The following is a 26,855-nucleotide window of genomic DNA, read 5'->3' as shown; positions in this document are numbered from 1 at the left end:
AAGTTATTATGGATCTTCATCTCATATGAGTTCCATGCTGCATCATGGCTGGATGCACATGGGTCTATGAATAATCACTGTTAACGACTTGTCGATTTAGCCACATTTCAAATTGTGTGTCTTCATGTCACTGCACGTGATATCTTAGTAATATATACATTGTATCTTTTTTAGATTTACTTTCTTGTTTCCAAATTTCTGCATGAGATTTGTTCTCAGTATATTAAAAATGTCATGCTACTAGTATCATAGTTACTGTAGTACTGAAAAAACTTGTTGGAAGATTCACATTTTAAGAATAATGTGAAAACTTGATATTTAAGTACCAGCTCTCTAACTGTAACACTATTCAACATAACATTTCTGTGTATTTCAATATTTGGTATCTGTCTAGTAGGTAAGCTCAAAAGGTTCATATTTTCCTGTTTTGAAGGATGACCAAGCAACCGAGTAAATACAACAAATATAACTGAAGTGTAACAGCATATTTATATATACATGTGTATTTGTGTGTGTGTGTATGTGTGTGTGTGTGTGTGTGTGTGTGTGTGTGTGTGTGAGAGAGTGTGTATATATATATATATATATATATATATATATATATATATATATATATATATATATATATATATATATCTATAGGCTGATCACATATGACCCTACACCTAGAAACAAAATATAGCAAGAAGTGAATAGGCTGATACAGTATGATACAGTAACATAAATGTAGGAAGAATATTGCAACAGTTAACCAATTTACAGTATAATATTTTATAATGTAATGAACAATACATACATATCAACATTTTCCTGATTCATGATCTAAGCCACAAGGCAGAAACAAGCATAACATTTTACAAAGTGTAACTAAAATGTAGAGACTGATGCAATGAGATAAAGCTGATCAAAAATTCAAAGTTTAGACACAGGTCATAGGACTATTGAAGAAATAAATAATAAAATAAAATGATTTAGAGAAGAACATTTTATGATATTATATACACTATATATGCAGATCATAATTTGAAAGAATGATTACAGGATTCCTGTGTTGTGAAGAATCAGCTTAAATAAATCCCTATGATATAACAGAGTTGAATGCATCATTAACTAGTAATGTTTATTCAATTGCATTTAAATTATTTTTGTAAGAGGCTCTTTAATTTTCTCCTGAAAACAAGAAACCCAGAGAAAGTGAAATTTCAAAGGGAAATAGGTTCTCCTTTGCTGGACTGATATGGGGGGAGTTATCAATAGTAATAAACCTTAGCTGCTATGAAGGAAATAAACCTACTGTTGGACTTTTAGAAAACTAGCCATATAAGTCTAGCATCTATTAATAGTTCTCAATAGTAATAAACCTTAATTGCTATGAAGGAAATAAACCTAGTGTTGGACATTTAGACAACTAGCCATATAAGCTTAGCATCTACTAATCAGGTGTTTGAAAGATAGGCAACTTAAAAGTTTGTTGTTCTGGTGGTTGCTGTTAGTTATTGTGCCTTGGTTATGGCATTACATAGATGTTTTCCATGGCTAACTAAGAAAATAAATCCTATCATCTTGCATTCAGTAGAGTTGATTAATGATGTGCTTTGAAACAAGTTCAGGACAATAATCAGTACTCTTCATTCAAGCTTGGCAGTAGGACATTGATGGCTGTGTTTTTTTTTTCAATTGAAAGCAGATTGAAAAGCTTGTAAAAGAATTTTAGCTGGGTTAGTGTTTTTCTACCATTAATGTTACATGTTTGTGAGAAATTGAGCTAGCCGCATTCCTAAGTCTTTTAGTCTGGTAACTGTTGGTAGTGGGTTGCACAGAGTATCTTTAGCAGTAACCTGAGTGGCTACTGTAATCTTTGGAGAGCAGTCAGTAGCATAAGTAAGAATTCTAACAAAAAAAGCACTATCACAAAGAACTGGCTCACACATTGAGTTTGAAGTACAAAATCCAATGAACAATGAGTAGAAGAAGACACAGAAACAGCTGCTATATCCAGTTTAAAAACTTTTACTTCAGTGCACAAATAGTAACACTAGCGCTTTCACCAAATAGGCATCATCAGGTGTATCAAAAAACATTAACAAATACACACACCCTTTATACAAACTGAAAATCACATGGCATATATTTAAACTAAAAGAGATATAACATATATTTAAAAACACATAATAAACATTTTAAAAACACTATATATATATTTATAAAAACAATGAAACAAGCTGTGTATCTTACTTATAATATTATATTGTTAAAACTATCTCTTTAGGGGTCTCAGCTTTAATTTAGGTTTTAAAGGAACAGACCCATTCAGTCCATACACTGCATCCCCCCTCAACCTTATAATCCAAGTGGATTCCAGATCTTCTGTTCTATTATGTATATCCCCTTGTCTCACATTCTCATCAACTCTAGCAACTACTAACAACTGAAAACTGTGAGTGGAGTCAGTGTTCAATACATGTTTGGCAAGTGCATTAATGCTATTGCCCTTGTTAATATGGTAAACATGCTCCCTGATGCATTCTCTAAAAGGGCGATCAGTTTTACCAATGTAGAACATTCTACATTTCATACAGTGAGCCAAATATACTATGTGTGAAGTATCACATGTAGCATTTATTTTAAAAGTATATGATATACCATAATCAGGATGTTCAAAACTAGAGCTAGTGTCAATGTATGTGCACCAGTTACAATGTCCACATGGTCTAGTACCATGTGAATAATAATTAAGCTGTCTATATTTAGGAAGAATGTTCTACATTGGTAAAACTGATCGTCCTTTTAGAGAACGCATCAGGGAGCAAGTTTACCATATTAACAAGGGCAATAGTATCAACGCACTAGCCAAACATGTAGTGAACACTGACTCCACTCACAGTTTTCAGTTTTTAGTAGTTGCTAGAGTCTATGAGAATGTGAGACAAGGGGATATACGTACTAGAACTGAAGATCTGGAATCCACTTGGATTGTGAGGTTGAGGGGGGATGCAGGGTATGGACTTAATGAGTCGGTTCCTTTAAAACCGTAATTAAAGCTGAGACCCCTAAAGAGATAGTTTTAACAATATTATAAGTAAGATATACAGCTTGTTTTATTAGTTTTCATAAATATATATATTTTGTGTTTTAAAATGTTTATTATGTGTTTTTAAATATGTGTTATATCTCTTTTAGTTTAAATATATGTCATGTGATTTTCAGTTTGTATAAAGGGTGTGTGTATTTGTTAATGTTTTTTGATACACCTGATGATGCCTATTTGGTGAAAGTGCTAGTGTTACTATTTGTGCACTGAAGTAAAAGTTTTTTAACTGGACATAGCGGCCATTTCTGTGTCTTCTTCTGCTTATTGTTCATAAGAATTCAAACTAGTTTACTGGTAATTTGCTGCTAGGTGACCAAGTAAGTAGCAGGTAAAATCTTTGTCAAAGGCATTTTGTAGTTTTATTACTTTTTCAGTTTTTTTTTTTATTTAAATTTGTTAACTGGTGTAGCAGTGATCTGTGTGAACAATTTTCTGGCCAGGCAGGGATATGTCTGTGTGTGTATGTATGTATATATATATATATATATATATATATATATATATATATATATATATGTGGGTTTATGTTAGAAGATTGAGTTTTCAGAACTTAAACTTCATATGGTTAAGACTATATATTAGACTGTCCGAAAACTTGAAGCATTTGTATGGAGATTGTGGTACAGTGGAGATCATGTTATTTACCATTTTCCCCACAGTAGTGTGATCTGGGAGTTGATATTTATAATTTGCAGGGGATTTGGACATTACAGCCCCCAAAATGGAGGTGCAAGTGGCTTGCCCCCTGTAAAAATGTAGATTTTTGATGTTTTATTTCATTCAAGTTTTCTGAAAGTCTAACATTATGGTCTCAACCATATGAAGTTTGAGTTTTCAAAAACTTGATCTTCTGACATAAACCCATTATATCTACACCTATCTATCTATCTATCTATCTATCTATCTATCTATCTATCTATCTATCTATCTATAACTATTGAGCCCTCTGGCCAAAAAATAAAAAAATACTACTCTATAAGTCCTTTTGTGCATCTCCCAACTCTGATAGGCCAGGCAAAAGCATACTGCCACAAGATGAATAAACCCAGTCCTTATAATGTAAAAGCACAGTAAAAGAGACAGCATAAGTGCAGTGCTACCACAGACCACTTAAACAACAAGTTGGAAATCCCTTGCTGAAGGCAAGATAGTCTTACAGCAGTAACAGTGAGAAGAGCAGCAATTTGTTTTAACAAAAACAAAAAACAAAAAAAGAATGAAATACACACATAAAAGCAAGAGACAGTAGTGATCACTCAAAATAACGTAAGTACAATTTAGCAGTTAAAGGGGCTTAACTTTACCTGAATCGCACTGGATACAAGTAGAAAACTTGTGGAATGCAGGCCATGACTCCAAGCTTTGCTGAGCTCCTAGAAAATGAGCCAATATGTAGTAAAGGAGGTTTACTCAAGAGCAATACTTGTTTGCTGGGTGAACGCTCACTGCCATGGATCTGAAAAACAATGGGTGGGAAGAGTACATAAATAGCTTATACAAAAGTCAGTAGCAATGAAAGAGTGGAGGGAATGACTTTGGAGACAAGATTATCATAAGGGGTGGGGGCCAGAGACACAGCCTTATTATAAAACAACAACAATTAGGGTGAGAGCATTGGGGAAAACAAGAGGTGAGCTATAGAGGCCTGCAGTCAAATGAAGGCAATATTTGAGCTCTTTCAGAAGCTTTAGCTTAATTTGTTAGTAGTGGATGGAGCAGAGAGAGAGAGAGAGAGAGAGTGCAACTTTAAGTAGGTAAATGATAAGCACAGTATAAAAGCACTGAAGTACAAACTGGAGCAAAGACAATTCTCTCACTATTGACCTTGTCCTACATTTTAAAGTTTCAGACTATGCAGAAATTTACCAGTAGCACTGCTTATGGAAAAACTGCGATAATAAATGACTAAGGCTCAAAATCTCACTGGAGTACACAGTTCTGCCACAACTGAGACTTAAACTACAAGGCTATGGGTCAGCAGGGTATAAAACACAAACAGATAGCTTTTACAGGTAATTTTACTTGTGGAAATACATACACAGAATAATGCAGAAATGCAGTCTTCCCACAACTGCTAATTAAAATACAAGGCTAAGGTCACAGAACAAACTTAAAAATGCAAACAAATAGAAAAGAGCAGAAAAGTATGAAGTAGTATTACTACACAGTTCACTTAAGTGTAACTCAAATAATTAAGTAGAACTGAAATAATTACAATAATTTAATTCTCTTCACTTTTTTTGAAATGCTAGTTACTCGTATTTCCACACCTTTCCAAGTTTTAGATAAAATACATTAGGTGGGGTAGCTCTATGCTGAAAAATAGGCTAGCTAGAGAGTAATCCAATCAAATAAAGGCGATATTGGAGCTCTTTTAGTAACTTAAGCTTATTTATTTATTTGATTGTTTGTTTATTTATTATTTACATTTGTTTACTGGGAAAGTCCAACTGGGCCATAAGCCCATTTTCAGCAGAGGCACAGGTAGGAAAGCTCCACAGATGTACAAGCAATATACAATAATTAGACAGTACAATAGTATACATATAGTAAGATGCAGAATACATATATTCTAGTAAGTCTATACAAAGTAGTATTCAATACAGTTTTCTAATAGATACAGGTTCAAAAAGAAAAACACAAGCATTTCAGTGAAGATCACTGTGAGAAAAAAATAAAGTTAGTAGTGTGTACTTATTAAATAATAGTTATGACCAAATGAGATTTTCTTTATATATATTTATTTCTGAGTAGTAATAAACACTGAGGAGAGGGAGAAAATGAGACAAGGAGTGGACAGTGTGTTGAGATAGTTATAGATATCTTGTCAGTCAGGTTTGGCACAGCAGCAATGCCACTTCTTGGATAGATGTTCAAATAGTAGTTGTTTAAAACTGGTAGATTCAGGTGTGTTTTGGAGGGTGTGGGGTAGAGAGTTCCATAATTTGATCCACTGTTGCAACCCCTAACGGGAGCAGCCAAAAGAAGAAGAAGATATATATATATATATATATATATATATATATATATATATATATATATATATATATATATATATATATATATATATCTATAGGGTCTACTATCATGTTGTTGGATGACATTCCGTCGAACTAGGATAGTCAAAAGGCAAGTTTCTCAGTTCACAGAAGGCTGAACCAAAAATGGTTGACACAACAGTGAATGCTAGTGTGCATCTGCTGTTGTGAGGACGACGTTCTACTCTGGGATCATGGGGATTGGGAAATGTACCCATTACCTCACTTTAGTGCAATCTTGGAGTTTGTATATATATTTAGCAGAGGGTGTGGGGTGTGCAGGAGGGCTTGCACCCTGCAAAATGTTAGTTGGTATTGACTGGGAAGGAAAGAATGCTGGGTAATATCAACTTTGTCGAATTTGGATGGGTTGACATTACCAGTATTGGTGTTGTGCCTGTTCAGTGCTGTCATTTTCAATATTTTAGTTTGACATTGTGACCACTTGATGGAAGTGGTTTTGTGATTATGATAGTAAACTATATATATATATATATATATATATATATATATATATATATATATATATATATATGGAACCCTATCACATGGTCGACAGGACAAATGATCGACTGTCATTTGGTTGACAGTTCATTTGGTCGACAAGCAGTTTTATGTGTGGGGCTGTGCCCCCCACACCCCCCCTAACTATATATATCAACTCCAGGGTATATATATATATATATATATATATATATATATATATATATATATACATGGGTCTATGTCTGTTGATCGAAAGACCATTTGATCAAAATTTCATTTGATTGAAAACCAGTATTCAAGGCATAAAACTGGAATTTGTCTCTCTCCCCAATGTCGTGTGACCCTGGAGTTGGTATATATAGTTAGGGGGGTGTGGGGTGGCACAGAAAAAAAGAAGAAAATAAAACAAAAAGTACACATTTTAAATGAAGATGGGTGGGGGGCTTCTCCCCCCACACCCCCCCCCCAACTGTATACACCAACTCCAGGGACGCACAGCATTGGGGAGGGGGACAAATCCCTGTTATTTGTCTCAAATACTGGTTTTCAGTCAAATGAAATTTCGATCAAATGGGTTTCGATCAAATGGTCTGTCGATCAAATGAAGTAGATCCATATATATATATATATATATATATATATATATATATATATATATATATATATATATATATATATATATATATATATACATATATATATATATATATATATATATATATATATATATATATATATATATATATATATATATATATATATATATATATATATATATGTGTGTGTGTGTGTGTGTGTGTGTGTGTTTGTGTGTGTGTGTGTGTGTGTGTAGCCCCCTGCCAAATAAATGAGAATCCCACATTGGCTATAAAACTGCAATGGTTATGCCCTTTTTGGCCCTGTACGTTGCTGCTGGCTTCCAAACTGCCCTCTTCTACAAGACCTGATGATATAATCTACCTTAAGAGTACCAGCTGCCATTATAGCATCAGACTTAAGCCATGGTGCATGTTGTAAGTGGTGTGACCTATAGTGTGGAAACGTAGATAAGAAGGGGCTTAATCTCACTTCAGGCCACTTGGTGCTTTTGTGCATGTCTATACGGCATAAATATGATTACCTCAGTAACTTGGAAAGAGAGAGGGTTTTGCAGACGTTTACTTGTAGCAGCTGATGTGGCCCTCCAAATGCCTGACCACAACTCGGCCTGCTGATGTCATCAAGCATAATGTGATCTAAATCAATAGTACTATCAGACATGAGGTGTGTTGTGTGCATTAGGTACTGTGATCTGTAGGGTGTACCATTACATAGGTAAGTTTTCTAATCTACATACAGCCAACTTGCATTATGTGTGTGCCGTGCCATGTCCTGTAAGCACTAATTGGAAGTAGTGTAGCCATGTTTGTGTGTGTGGCTCTCAGAGCATTTTATATCAGCTTATGACATCATAGGACTTTTGAACTTCACTAGCATAATGGTCATACAGCCATAACATTCATAAACAACTGTATACCCTTATTTACATGATCAGCACATATTGCCCCAGTCCAAGAGGGATACAGGCAGAAACCCTGGGCTGAAATGAGAGTCACCCAGCCAAGCATACAGATGGCATGTGCTGATGTGCACTGAGGTGCTCTGCTTGCCATTCACCAAGGTTCTGTTTCAATGGTGTGTTAATGTCTGCTAGAAAAATCTCTCCCACCAGCATGTACTACTAACATCACATACTAGGTTAATGACCTTAAAGTGACTAATACAGCTACTATGCCACCTATAGATATGCAGCATTTACAATCAAGCAGGGTCACACATTGCCCCATATGCAAGGCAGAGATTACAACTGAGTAGTCTATATGCTACAGGCTACAATGACACTCATTTCAAATGATCCCTATTTGACCACATGCTGAAGACATGAGGTTCCCTTATAAGGGACTATACTGTTGTCTGCAAGTGCCAGTACTGTTTGGAAATGTCCATTATCAAATGGCCATTGCACTCAGATATTGGCATGATGAAGGAAGGGTACGTGGAGGTTATGAGTATATCAATTATGGGTGATTGTGCCCTCAGCTATGACATATGATTCCTATCATACCACAGGGGAGACATGGTGATCTCAGGTACATTGAGTGTAAACCTGTGTAGCCAGGTCTGTGTGCCCAGTTCTTTCACCCCTGAGTATGTACATTACATGTTGCAATTGATGTGCTACTTACCAGGTAAGTAGGTGTTAGTGATGGAAATAATACTACATATATATTTGCATGGAGTTTATGGCCATTAATATGTCAACAGGCATGTATTCATCAATACCCTCTTGTAGGATATCAACATAACTCACAGACTGCATGAGTGCTCACAGTTTGTAGGCATCAGCCAACATTGTTGGCCACAGACATTCAGCATTCACTTCTATTGTGGATAAATGGATTCCAAGCAGTAGAGGACTCAGGACTGAGCCCTGTTGAACACTATTGCTTACAGATCAACTATTGGAGGTGGCTGTCCATCTGCTGAATATGTGTGCCATCAATGGGCCCTTAGTGACCCCTACAATAATAGCACCATGGATGGTTAAGTGGGTGCTTTGCAAATTATGCCTGAGTGGGAGATGTAGTCAGATGGCTTAGCTCAGTCCAGGGGATTGTATGCCCTCATGTCACCTCACCCAGGTCTTTGGTGACTGCCTGGAAATGTCCACCATGTTTAACATTATGATCTGCCTGGCAGACATCCAAACTGTTACAGTCAACTGTGTGTAGATCACACATATGTGTGCTGATCAGCTCCATGATGATTGCAGCAATAGCCATACAGATATGAATACTCAGGCAAAGAGGTCTATAGTTCTGGTGGTCAGTGCATGCACCACCCCTGTGCAAGAGTATAACAGTTGCCATTGCACAGTCAGCTGGGGTGAAGCCATTGGTTTCAGTATGATTGCAAGGTGTTCCCAATGGTGATAGTAATCCTGGTCAGATCCCATGTAGAATGCAGCCTGGGATGACAGCGTGTCCAATAGATGCTCTGCATCCTCCATAGATAGGCCATTTATGACCTGCTCTGAAGATATGAAAGTTATGGGACAGGTTGTAAGAATGTCATGTGGAACATGTGGTGGGGAAAGAGGAGTGAAGTTAACACAGAACCTGTGGGACTACAGGTTAACTACGAGTACAGACCCATTGTATGTGGCATCACTGACAATCTGGGCCTGTCCTTTGAGGTTACACATGTAACTGCACCATGCACTGTGGTTCTGATTTGTGTGGGTGGCTAATTTTGTCACTTACTTTGTTTACACTGCACCACAACAACACTATGTGCTTGTTTTAGCTGAGCAGATTGTGCATCCATTTTGGGGGGGGATCACCCCAACTGTCACACAGCAATGTCCACCTCTTATTGTACAGCCTGATAATGGCAGTTGTCCACCAGGCAGGTTTGCTGTGCCATGAGGAACCTGTTTTCCTCCTGTTAGGTACAGCTGTGTTCATGCAGTTGTAAAGCTGATGGCATAATGCATGGGTGTAGAGCTCTGCATACTTGCCTGTCCCATCAGAGGTGGAAGGTGCAGTCAAGCTATGTAAAGCATCCAGCATGTGGTAATAAATGGCTGTGTTGAAATATATGTCTGTATAGTCTTCAAGGGGGGGGGTAGTGCTGGTAGTTTTAATGACACTGATCTGTGGCCAGATCCCACCAGAGAGGACCTCACATGGGAGGGGGACTGCGGTGGTCACCCATATTGGTAAACATATGCTGCAATATGTTGGTTCCCCTTGGGAGGATGGCATGGCACTGCTCCAGGGCATTGTAGTTAAGGACATAGACTAACCTTTGAGCAAGTGAGCTGCAGCATGACTAAGCAACACAAGCAACACAGCTGGTGGTCACTTAATGCCACCCATCAACATGGTGTAATCATATAGCCTGATAGATGCATGTACATACAAATAACTACAATGGGTGTCTGGATACATGGAGCTGCTCCTGTAGCCGGCTATTGCTTGATTATGTGCCCCTTCCAGTACTGAATGGCATCTGTCCTGTCTCCAGGAAATCACAGTGTTTCACAAACTCTGGATGAGTATCTATCCTTAATGAGTATGTATACACGACCTGCATTACCTTGAACACTGTCATTTTGACATGTGAAGATGTGGATGCATGTGTAGTCTAGTATGGCCATGGTGCTGTCCACAGCCTTGAACCAGATGTCCTTCACAGAATACATGTCTGCATAATCCAGGGTGGGGACACATTCCACAGAGTGGGGTTCAGTGTTGCCATACCAAACGTGTAGCAGCATAACTATGATGTTGTATAAAGATGGTGTTCTCATTGCCAACTTTTCCCTGAAGGGTGCATCTAAGATGCATTGTGGGGGTGTCAGTAGCCTTTGCCAGTACTCCAAATCACAGGAGTGAGAGACAAAGACCCTCACTGATGAAGCACTGATGTCTGTTGAGCTAGGCATCCCAGGCAGACATGTAGTAGATCCCCTGACAATGACACATGCTAAGGCAATTATTGACTTCCATCAGTTTCCATGTGTATGCAGCCATCATCCTAGGTGAGGGACAACTGCAGCTGACAGCTTTGTGTGTACTCATGAGAGACACAGACTGGCTAAGCACATTCATGTGTCTGCATACAGGCCAGTAATGTATGTCCTAGTCATAAACACATGCAGGAATTATAATGTCAACAATATGTGAACTGATATTCCTTGATTTGCAGAAATGTGTGGTAAGGCCTAATGTGTCAATCTACAGACAGCTATCTGTGATCTTCCCCATATATAGCCACTTGACATAGACATCAATTTGTCTCACAATGTAATCACCTCTGACTAAGAGGTTTGATTTTGTGTTTTGCATCGGGTGTTTGACAAGTATGACAGTGGTGCATGCAGTATTATGTGTACTGTGCACTCCAGATGCAGGATTTTATGAGGTGTCTGGCAATGTCTCTGATAAGGAGCTGCACACATGCAGGTGTGTGTGTGTGTGTGTGTGTGTGTGTGTGTGTGTGTGTGTGTGTGTGTGATGTGGGTGTTGGTGGTGCAGTATGTGAGATATGCATGTTGGCATAATGCTCATTGCCATATGTAATGACTGCTATTGGAGACACCAAGGCAGTAAAGTTTGACATGCAGTCACATTTGTCACATATTGTGTTTGTGATTCATAGGAGTAGAGGGGTGGAGACACTCCCAACATCTTAGCAGCAGGTCCTGCAAAGGTAGGGTCATGCTGCCACACCTTTGGGATTGACAGCCTGATATACAGTGTTCGTAGGCACACCTTGCAGTGAAGATGTCGATGCCCGTGCATGCATAGAGGACTTGTTCAACTTTGCTGACATTACTTTGACCTCACAAGCATATGATGCCTGTCAAGCAACCAGACATCACATTGGTTGTTGTGTGACATGATGTGGGAACACAGAATGTTTTGGGTACATAACTGTACAGTGTGACATGCCTAGGACATGTGGCAGGTGGACACACATTGGCCAAAGGTGGTAAGTCCACTGCAGTAGACCTCACAGCCTTTTCATGCAGATATCCACCAGTAAGGGCAGGATGCATGACTAGCTGTGAAATTGTCACCTACGTTGACTCAACACCACAGTGCTGAGTGTTACAGCAAGACTTGACATCTATGTCACTGAACATTGTACATTATATTGTGGTGCTACAGCAGTGCTACTAATCTCCCTCTTATCACTTCCCTAGTGACTTACCACCAACCCTGGGACAGATGGCAAAACACATACAAACGTCAACTGAGTGCCCAGGTTGCTAATCAAGGCATCTGCCTGGAAAATGGTATGAGAAGCCCACACAGCCTTTCATGATGTAGTACAGCTATGTGGATGAACAAATAGGTTGTGTTCTGCTTGTCATCATGGGCTTCATAGTAACATTTTACATGTGATAATAGAAAATGTATGGTATCCTTTGTCAGAGTGGTGTTGGTGAGACCAGCAGTAGTAGTAGTTGCCAGCTACTGGCAATTCCATGGATTTCCATGCTTAACATAGTCTTCACAAGGTAATTGTGTCCTTCCAGTACACACCACTTGGGTAGTGTCCTACTGCAGACTGCCTGTGTAAAACACCCACCTTACATTCACAGGGTATACATATTACACTTCCCTAAAGTGTTTGTCTGTGCTCTGTACAAGCACCTTGGATGACTCTCTTCTTGGAACATGCTGAAAGCAACTGCAATACCTAGTTGCAAAAGGACAACTAGCATGTAGTGCCAAGAAGTGTCCCCAGATCTCTGAGTCATGTGATAATAAATGCCATGAAGGAGGTTATCATTGATGCAAGCAGTAACACTGTCATACACCTATTGCCACTGGACCACACACTGTTATGCTCAATGCCAAATCATGCCTAAAGACTCTAACTGGTGGACCCCATTGAGTGTTACACTATGCAATGGATGACGGGAATATTACTCTCTATCTGCCATGGCCTGACAAGATGTTTGACAATATTAGGCCAGCAGGTCTTTCTGGAAATTGTGTAAGTTATCTATGGAGTGTCATGTCAGCTGGTGAATATTCAATCTGGGAAGATAGTATTGGGAGACCTATGCTGCAATGATGACAGTCACCAATGGATTTCCCCAGACATCATTAATGGTGTACCCCTTCCAGCCATTCCCTCTCTGCAGTCACAGCCACTGTTAGTGCCCTCTGACTGACTACATTAGCAGGTCATTGCATATCAAGAGATGTCACTGAATCTCACACAAAACCAACAGTTATCCAGGATGGCACATTCAGTTGCCTGAGCCACAGACAAATACTAAAGACCAATGACTGCACAACACTATCCTATGCAAAGTCATCCACCCCTGGGAAATATAGTAGTGTCCGCATACCACACATAGTTGAGCCATTACTCGTGGACTTATTGACACAGAGAGTAATGTAGTCTTTGACTTTCAGTGGTCAGTAAGATGTGGAGATGCATTCATTGTTGTCCAACCTAAACAGAATGATCTGTGATGTTACTCCAAGACTATCATTGCTATACTAAATGTGGCAATCATCACACCTATCATTGTGTACAATGGCACCCTTGCTATGTCACTACACAGGCATATCTTACAATGGTAGAAGTCACACAAGTTCCAGGGTACAGCAATACATTGCATATAACATGTCCTGTGGAGTCCATGTCAAGACCGTATATGTGTAGTCTGTCTCATAAATGCTTTGGAGGGGATGTGTATGGCTGCCATACAAGGAGGTGTCAGATCCCATTGTGTATCTCCCGTGTATCCATGACATGGTTAACACATGTCTTACCTACCCTACACACCTACACTGTCACAGTAATATAAATAGTATATGCTGGAGAGACAGGTATGTAATGCAGACAGTGCACTTTAAATGTAACAAGCCTTCCATGCATGTGAAGCACACATCTGCTGTGACACAGATCATGTTCAGGTTACACAATGGGATGCAGAACAAGACAATCATAGCTGCTGTTGGACAAATGTCTGAACTGAACACAGGAAATTTGTAGATGGGTCATCTTCAGCACCACAGCTTGTGGATACATTAGCTCCCAAAACCCCGGTGACACTTATCAAGGGTATCAGACATTTTCACAGATTAGGGATGCATGAGTACACTGAATGATGTCATTGTCCTTTTTAGCCTATTATACACATATGGACCTATGCAGTCATGCATATATAGTGCTGCACCTTGCTGAAGACATATTTCTTCTGTGCTGACATTCTATACTGTGCTGTGATATATATGGCTTTAATGCCATTGTGCATCCATAGGTGTCTCCAAAAGAATCCTGAAACAGAAACATGTCCATGACACACCTTTCATTGTGCAAGCATACAGCCATTACAACATCATACAACATAAGATACACAAAATTATGTGGCTTACTCATTTCAGGTGTCGGCATACAGTATCTGTCAGTAACCACTACAAGTGGCATGGCAAAACAGCAATGCATTACACAAGTACATGTTAATTTATATAGTAACCCTGTGCATCAGACACAGCTTCATTTTTCTGCATTGATAATGAGGATGACAGGGATATGGCACATATATCATCACTTGCACAGGGTGTTGTGTGGGGGTGCAGGAGGCCTAGGCTGACCCACAAGGTTGACAGCATGTGTGTGAATCAGGAAGAAAAACAGGCAAGATGGACCATGGAAATGTGCTGTGTGTGTCTGTAGGTGACCTGCATTTGACAGTGGTGTGTGTGTGCATGTAAACAGTCAAGCTCAGTGCTAGCCCTAGATGTATGTATGTTGGATAGCTTAGAACCATGTATGGTAGAGCTGACAGTTCACCATCTATGGCCCCAAGCATGAGAACTGGCTTTGCCAGGAGATGCACTGGCACCTCTATGCCCAAGGTCAGAAGTGGTGCTAGTACCTGATGGTGACTGCTGTCTGCTGGGTCTGTGTCCTCCATTGGAGCAAGCATGACTAAGACCCCATGACCTTCCACATCTTGGTGTGGACAGTGCACTCCCCTCTATAGTGCTGGATGTACTGCAACTACAGGAGCGTGATTGTGCATGGCTACATGGACTGTCAGCAGATGGGGTTGCTGACCTATGTCCACAAGGCCAACACTCATCTCCAACTGCACATTCCAGCACAGACATTGTGCATTCCAAGACAGACACTGTCTCAGCCCACCTTCTTTCTGCTGCATCAGTGAACTTATCCAGGGTGTCACCAATGTGGTGGAGACAGTGATGGATGTCAGACTGTGCTGCCTCCATAACTCTGAGCATACATCTGGAACTCCTTTCAGAATGTGCCTATGCCTCCATGATGGCCTGAAACATATGCTGAGTGAACCATGATGTGACACCTGTAACAGGTGGTGGAAGGATAGCAGGCCTCTTATGAGCACCCCTATCAATCCACCTATATGGATCCTCACCAGCGTTCTGGCTATGGCGAGTGTCTACACTCACTCGAGCCATAGTTGCCACACTTTCCTGTTCAATGTCCCCACCTTATGACTGTCCAATATTTGTGGCCTCTGGAGACTGGGTATGTGTAGCCATACCGACTGTGTGTAGTGACAATGAGGGCAGAAGAGTGATGTCAACCTCTGGGACAAATACTTAGGTTCATAGATTCATAGGTTGGTACTAGGCTATTGGCCCTAGGGCCTATACAAGCCTAGCCATAACAATTCTCTGGTTATTTCTTCCCATACTATTTACTTCCCTGGACCCCTGTCTAGCAGGGAGACTGACATGATCTCTGGGGTGAATTTTGTTTCTCCCATCTAATCGTCAAGGTTCCTTTTGAAGAGGGCCAAAGAGGCGCTCTACTTGACATGTATGGGCAGTCTATTTCAGAGTCAGAGGAGTCTCTGGGTCAAGGACCTATCCCTCCAGCATGTTTTGTTTATTGTGATGACAAGGTTTAGATCCCTGGAGTGTGTGGTTCTGAGGGATTGGGATTTCTTTAAGTGTAGCATGTCCAACAGCTCTGGGTTTGACACGGCCTTGTATGTTAAGCAGAGATCACCTCTGAGTAGATGATATGTGACTGAGTATAGCTGGAGTTTTTTAAGGCAGTCAGCGTAGGGAATCTGCTTTAGGCCTTTAATTTCAAGGCAGGAACACTCGGGATGTGGTCATTTAATCCTAGTGTAATACAAGCATCTAGCCTTATTTGCATAACATCTCTCTATATCCAAGCCTGGATTCCCAATCTCCTCCCCTATCATTCTTTTCTACCTGTTCTAATACCCAAAACTTGAAGTCAGACCTTTCACATACCAACACATGTTGATATAGGGCTTTTGTTTCTTTGTTTCTTTCTTTCTTTTATATTTCCTACTGGATTATCATCTTACTATTTCTTCTTTATACCAGTATGTTAATAGGTGGATGTTCACATGACACATTATGTGCACAGACACCTGGGTTACAGTTGGCATTCAAACACCAACATAAATGTGCAAGGCACACATACAAGACAGGAAACATTGGGACTAGTGGTAGTCTTTCGGACAGTCCATCGGCTAATGCAGTGAGGCATACATTGAGTATTAAGCACTGCAGGTCACAGTACTTGTATTATGTTATCATTTGCAGTATTGTTTTGCAAGGCAGACATACATAGGTGTTGTATGACACAGTCTCATGCCATGTTTCTCTTCAAATGTCATGATATGTAAGTGTGCTGGCTGTGCAAAGCTTGTAATGCATATTGATAGCTGATAAACAAGTGTTCAGATAATGGCAGGATTTCCACTGTTAGGCTGTATGGCATAGCCTGCAGTAACCTGATCACATTCTGTGAGGGATACAGTGGCTCTGAAATGAGCCTGTATTGAAACCATAGGTTTTAATGACATCTGCAATGTATACTGATATACCTTTATTCCCATATGCCAACATCACATGTCGATGATACAGTATTTAATATCTATTAGAATTCTAATATGCTCATGAGTTTATGTTTCATGCCAGCCATGGTTTTCTCAGGAACATGCAGACTGATAGACATGTGGTTTTCATTGTAATGGTTTTTATTAATGACTTACATCTTATATGGTGGTACACTTGACTATAAACATGCCTTATTCTAAGGTTTCATACTGACTGCTTTCTGCCTGTGTATTATGTCACAGTGGGTATGTTATGTACTCATATAGTTGCAGGTACACATATTATGAACTTTCTTTCTTATCTTGTGATTGATATTGACAGAACATGGGACATGTGGATGCTCACCCAACAGAGGCCAGAGACAAGCCTATGCGAAACCATTGTCTGAGTCCTCCAATGACGATGACAACTATGATGGAGATGATGATGATGAGCAAGAAGAAGAAGCCTGACTTACAAGTTCCATCATCCCTGCTGCACTCTGGATGAGACATTGCCCAGCACCACCACAGGACGATTACTGGGAACAGATCTGGGAGATGACGACTGATGTCTTTTTTCAGGATATGGCACAGGCTACGATGGACTCATTCATGGAAATAGCCCAAGAGATCATTTGCAATGTTCACCAAATCAGAGAGGGCTCTTAGGACTATACGTTTTGTCTGTGCGATCCACTTGTGTAATGCTACCACCATAGTGTTTGCCATATAAGTGATGGGACTGTATAGGCACACTTGTGATGCTTAGTATTTTGCTGCTATGCTTATGTGATACACAGCCTAACATGTACTGCAGATGTAGTGAGACATCTAGCATTATGTTGCAATAGGTGCACGGCACAGATTACTACATTAGACTTTTTGTCAACATGCTGCTGCACACACTTTCTGCACTTGATGCATACATTGCTCCATGTAGGCAGGTGTGGCTCTGTATGTCATAGTTATGCATTTTGCAGATAACATGCTGCTACTTATGACAAAGTTTCACTGTATACATCTGTGGGATTGACAGCAACTTGCTAACAGCATTTTGTTGATACTCCATAAATAACACTGTGGTATGGGTATGATTTGTGAGTTGCCCTGTCATGTCTGTTCAACAGCAGGTCATGTCCTTGACCCTGGCATATTGGCATTGTATGTGGCATGTATTGGGAATGATGGTGCCATGTTGTATAATATAACTGTGTGACAACCCTCCACTGGATCAGTAATCAAGGAGCCTCAATCCTCACCACTGGCAACAGTGGGGGACATTCACTGAGAGGATGACAGGTACACACACAGTACTTCCAGATGCAGCTTGTTGCATCAAGTGCAATTTCCCTTAAGAGCACACAGAAACCACAGTCAGTCCAGGGCTGGTTTATCCCTCTTTCTCCAGATCTCCAGTAAGACACCCAACTGGCACAGCTATAGAGTTGAGATCTCAGCTGAGTCACCAAGCTAAGACCTCCAGCATCCTCTCTGTCCAACCAGTGCTTTGTGTACCTGCCCAAGTAGCTGACATATACACCCTTTGAGGTTTGATTTACACATACACCCACGCCTGGGAATGGCTGGCTAGGGTTTACTAGCTATACCTCCTTCTAACCAGGCTATGAGGTAGTTTTCTCTGTCACCAGTCACTCCATATCAGCTACTTTAGGGCCCTTAACAAAGGGTGCCCAGCTTTACTCTGTAATATTAATATTAATACAAATTGTAGTTTGACCAAGAGCAAGGCAATTAGGAATGGCCCACACAGTGTCACCAAATAAATATGCAAGTACTCTCAAAACTTAAATATCTCTACACAGATCAGCTGCAATGAAAGGTTTAAATATATTTAATAATAAATAATAAAAGAACAAAACAATACTAAATATATATTTATAGTGACACCAGAGTTCAAAACCGCAGGAAATATTTAAAATAGAATTGCAGTACAGGCTCACACTAATAAAGAAAAATATATAAACAAAGTTCATAGGTTCATAGGTGTGTACTAGGCTAATGGCCCTGGAGCCTTTACAAGCCTAGCCCATAAGATTACCCTGGCATCATGCCACCCAACCTTAGTTCCTAGTGTCTCTGTTGAGTAGAGCCACTGGAGTGATCCCTGGGGTGAATTTTCTATTTCCCATCCACTCATCAAGATTTCTCTTGAAGAGGGCTAGTAAGGTGCTCTGCTTGACATGTATGGGAAGTCTATTCCATAGCATGGGCAGTATCTTGGTTATGAACCTGTTCCTCCAGCATTTTCTGTTGATTGTGGTAATGAGATTGAGGTCTCTGGAGCATGCGGTGTGGAGGAATTGGGATTTCTTTAGATGCAGCATTTCTAACAGAGCTGGTTCAGACATGGCTTTGTAAGTCAAGCAGAGATTGCCTCTAAGTAGGTGATATGAGACAGAGAATAGTTGGAGTTTTGTGAGTCTGTCCATATAGGACAAGTATTTAAGGTCTAGGATCCTCTTTGTGAGGTACTTTTGTGGTCTCTCCAGTTGTTGTTCACTATATTACTGACTGTATCTAAGAGAATTATACTATTCCCTAGTAATTTACTATTAGAGCAAGGCAGATGTGAATGGTTCTTATTGTTGTTGCAGTCATATCCAAGACAGACTGAAGAATGCTCAGCCTCACTAAGAGGCTTTTCAAAATAATATCTAAAATATTACTGCTGGGATAGTTTGCAGAATGATAGCATTTCTGGTCATCTAACATCTAGTTCCTATGCCAAAACCCACATTGCTAGAAGCTGGCAGCATTTAGCATCTATCTGCAAAAATATACAGACAAGGGCTTTTGCCCAGATGGTGGATGCTGGAAGTCATATAACAATTGCATTCCTCCATATTTCAAAAGTAGCAATTAGTTCACTCAAAGGACAATAGAGAAAGCTTTCTAGTACATACTTTTGTGTCTCTAGCTGCACTGAAAACTTGAGAGATACCCTCTTTATTGCATAGCCTATAAAGTAATTTAATTTCAGATATTTTTCTAAAGTTTACTGGACTGAGGATAACCTCCTGTATTCCAGTTTCCACTATTAAAATATATACACTTAAACAGTTAGTGCATGTACATTTCTGTTGTCTTCCAGTATAGCACACTGTGGTTACATTTCAAACACAGCACTTTGCAAATACCTTTTCAACACACACATCTGTACAAGCAGTTTGATATACATGTGGCATACAGTTCTAATACATTTGTAACACAAGCATCTTGTATAAATCTTTTTGATATTCACCAATGACATATAGTTATTTACAAAATTCCAGTGCTTGTAGTATCTCCTTTCATTACACTTCTTCTCCCCTTCAAAGACTCAAGCTAGATTTTCAAGCGACCCTTGAGAAACATTGCTTGAGAGGAATGAGCCTATCTGGGAATATATTATCCCATACCCTGTCTTTAGATCCCAGCTGCCTTTGCATTGCTGAACCCATTACAATGTTGCACTGTCTTATCATATGCCTGCAAGCCTAAGCTCCACCATAGTAACTTGGGATTTTGCTGGCTGGCTCCCTGTTGCCATAAATCCCCCTCAGACTCCTCTTGCCTTCTACTGCAAATACTTAGCACCAGGGACTCCCTATCATGGTAAGGTTTCATCATGTTAACTCGGTACAGTTTGTGCCCCTGCCTCCTGCCTAGCAGTTCTACCATGTAGTTAACATCACTGACCTTCCTTACCAGTTTGAAGGGTCCTTCCCAAGCTGCCTGCAGCTTGTTGTGTCTGACAGGAATGAGAACCATAACCTTCTGCCCCACAGCATACTCTCTCGCTCAAGCATTCCTGTCATACCAAACCTTTTTCTGCTGTGGGGATCCTGACATGTTCTTCTGGGCCCAGCCCATGAGTTCCCTGAACCTTGTCCTGAGGTTTATGACATATGCCACAACAGACTCCTTGTGGTATTCGCACTCACCCTCCCACTCATCAAAAATCAAATCTAGAGGTCCCCTCACCCTATGCCCATACAGCAACTCAAAGTGTGAAACTCCTGTAGTTTCCTGGGGCAGCTCTCTGTAAGCAAACAACAGATGGGGCAAATATTTGTCCTACTCCCTCTTAAACTGGTCTGCAAATGCCCATAGCATGGTCTTTAGTGTAGAGTTTAACTTCTCTACCAGACCCTTAGTCTGGGGACGGTAGGGGTGTTTTTTAGGTTCTTCAACCCATATTGTTTCCACAGAAAAACCAGCAGGTCTGACATGAAATTGACATCTCTGTCAGTCGGTATTTCATTTGATAAGCCTACCGTGCTGAAAATTTCTAAAAAAGCATTTGCCACCTTTTCTGCCTTGATGGAGGACAGAGCCACTGCCTCAGGTTATCTGGTAGCATAATCTACTACCATTAGGATATACCTCTTTTCTGTGGAACTTGGGGTACTCAGTGGTTCCACAATATCCATAGCTGCCTTCTCAAATTTCTCCTCAATCACAGGCAAAGGCATCAGAGGAGCTTTGACCTTGTCTTTTGCCTTGCCTACTTTTTAGCACTGCTCACAGGTCCTGCAGTACCCTGTTACACTCCTGTAAATCCCACGGTAATAACAGTTCTATATAATATGTCTCTTTGTATGCTTTATGCCCATATGACCTGAAAAGGGAATGTCATGGGCTATGGCTAGAAGTGCCATATGGTATGCTCTGGATACTGCCACCTGCTGTATTAGCTCACCATCTAGCCCTCCCTCAGGAGGAACACTCTATATACAGTAACCCTTTGTCTCAGTATACAGATTCCACTTTTACTTGAGAATCAGGCACCTCCCTGGCTACCTCACTCAAGCCTTGTAATGTAGGTTCTGAGAGCTGAGCCAGTCTCAACTCTCTCTTTGTAACCCTTCCCAGCTCCCTTTGCACAGGAAATCTGGTATCCTTTGACAGTGGTGCCTCACTTTCAGCCTGGGTACTACTACTCACCTCTGCCCTTGCAGTCCCTCTGTCCAAGGGAACATCAGTACCCACCAGCAGTTCTGGCTCACCTTCAGTTTCACTGCTACATGGTAGCTCCCTCCCTGAGGTAGTGACCTCACCAATACTGGCTTCAAGTGTGCAGTCTGTCTGGATCTCTCCCAGGCTACCAGACCCACATGCCTCTTTCCAAGTCTGACTGCATGTAACTGCATGGACACAAGGTACTGCATTATCAAAATAATTCTATATCAGGACATCTGTAGGGATATCCTCAAACACACCTACTTGCATGCTTCCTTGTCCACCCTCCCAGTCAAGGTGAGCCCTAGCCAAAGATATTTTGAATGTGGTCCATCCAAAAGCTCTGACTGGAGTAGACTGCCCATGCAACTATCCTCTTTAACCATTGCAGGCTTCACAATGGTTAGGACAGAGGCTGTGTCTTTCTTAGCAGTGGCCTATGTGCCACTTACTAAGATAAGCTATAACCTCTTGTGGTAATTTGGTAGCTTTGTTGTCTGCAGACAACTTACCATTGGCATTCTGTCCTTCTCACTAGCAGGCTCCCCTACCATTTGTTCCCCACCTTGCCTCCATGGACATCTATATGCTACATGGCTCCTCTGGTTACATTAAAAACATTGAACCCTTGATCCTGGCTGTGTACCTGAGCTAGTGGCTTCCCCTGTTACTGGTGGACTCTGTTAAGGCAGTTTAGACTGCCCAGCATGGGTTCCTTTAGACCCATGTGCAGCACTGAGTATCCATGTCCTGTGCAGTGATGCCCTGCATGCTAGGTATAGATCTCCCTTTTTCCCCAACTTATCTGCATTGTTGCTTCCCTATCTGCCAGCCAGATTCTCATGTCCTCAGCAAAGTGCTAAGGGCTTGTCCCCTCACCAAAATGTCTGCCAGCCCATCAAAATTGGTGACCTGACACCCACTCACCCACCTATGAAAATAAGTGCTTAACTCCTCAGCAATATAATCACACACACTTTCATCTGCCTTGCATCTATGTTCATGAAACTTTTTTTATAAGCTTCAGGTGTTAACTTAAAACACTCTAATAAACATTTTTAACTGTATTATAATTTAAGCAATCAGTATCAGACAAGCAGTTACAGCTTTACAATGGAGTAAGAAGTTCAGGAACTGCACCCAGAACCTTTGATCAACATTATGCTGTTTACATACCATTTCAAACATATGAATACAACTATCAAAATTATCATCTTCTGTAAATTGTGGAAGAAATTTGCTGATCTTTGTTACCTCTGGGGTTCACTTATTCCATCCCCATTACCACCATGACCCTGGCAAAGAGTCAGCAACTCCTTTTCATGTTGCCTCAGTCTCTCATTTTTTTCAGCCTCCAAACATCTCATTCTCTCATTTTCTTAGGCTCCAAATGCCTCAATCTCTCTACTGAGTCTATTTCCAAATGTTTGACCTCCAGTTCAAGTATCTTTAACTCCAGATGGATTTCTAAAGTCCTCTCCGGCAAAGTTGAACTGTCCTTTTTCTGAGAGTTGTACATCCCCCAAGGTCAGTCTGGCTGTCCTTCTGGTTGCTGGTCTGTGATGCAACTGTGACTAAGGCTGCAATCATTTCTGCTTTAGTCAGTTTGGCATGTGCAAGTCCTTTGGCTTGGAACATCTCAGTCAACTGGCTCCATTTCAGCTTCCTTAATCCTCTGCTGACATCATTACCTGCTCTCCCTGACTAACTAAGCTAACACAAAATAAATAAAACTATTGTGATATGAAACTCTGAATATCTACCATGTGGCTGCTTGAGACTATGGATACCTTCTTTAGTGACCACTGTTTACAGGCTACAGGAGTTCAATACCCACACCACTAAATTCCAATATGTGCTACCAGTATGTGATGTGGTGATCCCACCACTGCCACCAAATATAATGACTCTCCACTGGACCAGTAATCAAGGAGCCTCAGTCATCACCACTGGCAACAGTGGGAGGCATTCACTGAGAGGATGACAGGTCCACACACAGTATTTCTAGATGCGGCTCTCTGCATCAAGTGCAATTGCCATTAGGGGCACACAGAGACCACCGTCAGTCCAGGGCTGGTTTCTCCCTCTTTCTCCAGATCCCCAGTAAGACTCTCCACTGGCACAACTATAGAACTGAGGTCTCAGCTGAGTGACCAAGCCAAGACCTACAGCACCACCTCTGTCCAACCAGTGCTTCGTTTCCCTGCCCAAGTAGCTGACACATGCACTCTTTCAGGTTTGATTTACACACACAAACACACATTTTCATGTATTGTACTTTGCAGCATATGACAAGAATCTGGGAATTTATAAATCAAGTGACATAAAAGTCAGCATTCAGGAGAAATAGACTGAACATTTAGCTCTGATGTAATGATAACTTAGTAATGACTACAACAACTGGAAAGGCTGCAGAAATACCTCACAAAGAGGATTACCAACCTCAAACAGATGCCCTACGCAGACCGTCTCAAAAAACTCCAGCTTTACTCCATCGAATATCTCCTACTCAGAGGTTAACTCTGCCTAACATACAAAGCTATGTCAAACCCTGAGCTGTTGGACATGCTCCACTTAAAGAAGTCCCAATCCCTCTGAGCTACACGCTCTAGGGACCTAAACCTCGTCACCACAATAAACAGAACATGCCAGAGGGATAGATTCCTGTCCCAGAGACTTCCCATACTCTGGAATAAACTACCTATCTATATTAAACAAAGCTCCTCATTAGTACTCTTCAAGAAAAATCTTGATGATTGGATGGCAAATAGGAAATTCACCCCGGGGATCACTTCTGTGGCTCTGCTCGACAGTGGCACAGGAAAATAATTTTCTTGGGTGGCAAAAGCCAGGGTACCTTTTTGGCTGGGCTTGTATAGGCCCTAGGGCCGATAGCCTAGTACCTACCTATGAACCTATGAATCATTCTTGATCATTACTACAAGTAGCACATTGAGTAGATGATCAGCACAACGATAGATAGGGATTATTCTACAAAATGTAAGACCGTGGTAGTCAGTCATTCTGAGCAAACGGATCTGGTGTATACATATGTTAGTGTATTTGTGTGTGTGTGTGTGTGTGTGTGTGTGTGTGTGTGTGTGTGTGTGTGTGTGTGTGTGTGTGTGTGCACGTGTGTGTGTGCATGTGTGTGTGTGTGTGTGTGTGTGTGTGTGTGTGTGTGTGTGTGTGTGTGTGAGAGAGAGAGAGAGCACATTTTATAAATATATAGATATGTGCATATAAAGAAAAAGCACTGAAAAACGCAAAAAAAACAAGACTTATATTTTGGACATTTGTTTCACTTTGCACTGTAAGCAGAGGTCAGATTGTCCCAACCCCAGCAAAAATGCACAGGATGACTGTGTACAATGCTAGAGTGTGATAGCAAAAGCTCTGGAATGTTGGAGTTGTAAACAGTATATGTTGCAGTTATCTTAAGGCAGTTCTCAATAAAAACAAGGAAAAAATTAGCAAATAACTCTAATAACATGAATGGTCCAGTACGCATGAAGGAACGCCATCCTATATACTAGAATTCCACTTTTCTAAGCCCTGATTTTCATCAATACTTGGTGCTCTTTTTCATTACGTGGACAGTAGACCTCTTCCTCTGTGCAATAACATTGCCTTGTCTTCTCCTTTTTGTCTAGTGAAGACTTAGCCCCAGATTCAGCAAGCCCTGCATGGTGTGCAGGACTAGTGCAGGAGCTCCAGTAGGCAATATGTCTGCTGTGTGATCCAGGAATAAGCTGCACGGATGTGCAAGAGCACTCCAGAACTAGTCCTGCACGGATTCAGCTCCTTTATGCAAATTACCCCATTTGCAGGTGAAATCCATGCAAAATGAAGTGAATTTGCAACCCAGGAAGCTGTCAGCTGGCCGTGCAGGAGTAGTGTAATCTGTAGAAAAGTACTTGGTTAGTAACCGAGTACATTTCTGCAAACTACAAAACAGAGCCATGACAGCTCCAAATAAAGGTGAATATAACATGCAAAGCATGCCAATGGCCAAATATATGGCCATTGGCATGGAAAACAGTTAAAAAAAACTTTTAGTTTTTGTAGCCAATTTCAGCTGTTTAAGCATAGGGCAGTGGCGCGCAAATGGCATCGGGCAAAAAATTAAAAACAAAAAACTGAAATAAGCATTCTACCCAAAATCAGTATTTTGCTATTATACTCAGTGGCATGCAGAAGACAACATGGCCAGTGAACAGTGGTTGCTAAGGGGGGAGGCTCAGTGTGGGACCTGTAATTATGCATCAGCAGGCAATCCTATGCAAATGAGGGGAATGATACTAAATCCCAGATTTCCTCTCAATGCTAGTCAGCACCCAACAGTGTAAGAGCAGGAATAGCTTGGCACAAGCCTAAAAGTTAGCTGACATCATGGGGCTGTGTGTCAGGCATACTGTAAGTGGATTGGAGCCCTGTGGCTCGGGTTTGCCCTTAGCTTAGCAGAGCTAAGCAAGGGGGTGTGTCTGAGGCTGCCTAGTGCTCTTTGCATTGCCTAATTGGGTGTGTGTACCGCAAACCAAGTTTTAAAGGAAAAAAAAAACAGTAAACCAGGAAATAGCAGCTCTGTGCACATTTCAGCACTGTGTTTGCACTGCGCACCCCTGGGTTTAGAAAGGAAGGCAATGGGAAGGGAAAACAGCAGAAGGAAGGTAATTAGGGAGAACTAGCATATCTGGCAGGTGAAATGTATCAGAATCAGCCAATTACACAGGCAGCAGAACAGCCCAGCCCAGAACACTACTATATACTATGCAAACACCTTTCCCTCTGTTTTTTCCCACATACTCTTCACCACCGGTGTATAGAAGTGGGGAAATTTTAACAAACAAAAACAACA

General features: G+C 40.8%; 1 protein-coding gene across 1 annotated transcript in view; it reads left to right on the top strand.

Moving 5' to 3' along the window:
- The window catches only part of LOC122814111 (vomeronasal type-2 receptor 26-like), a 192,498-nt gene that overhangs the window by 125,893 nt on the left and 39,750 nt on the right, over nt 1-26,855 (top strand). The window lies entirely within an intron of this gene.

Source organism: Protopterus annectens, chromosome 10.part0, assembly GCF_019279795.1.
Source record: "Protopterus annectens isolate FY-2018-M chromosome 10.part0, PAN1.0, whole genome shotgun sequence".
Classification (NCBI taxonomy): domain Eukaryota; kingdom Metazoa; phylum Chordata; order Ceratodontiformes; family Protopteridae; genus Protopterus; species Protopterus annectens.
Note: the sequence above shows the minus strand (reverse complement) of the source record. Positions and strands in the feature narration are given on the sequence as shown.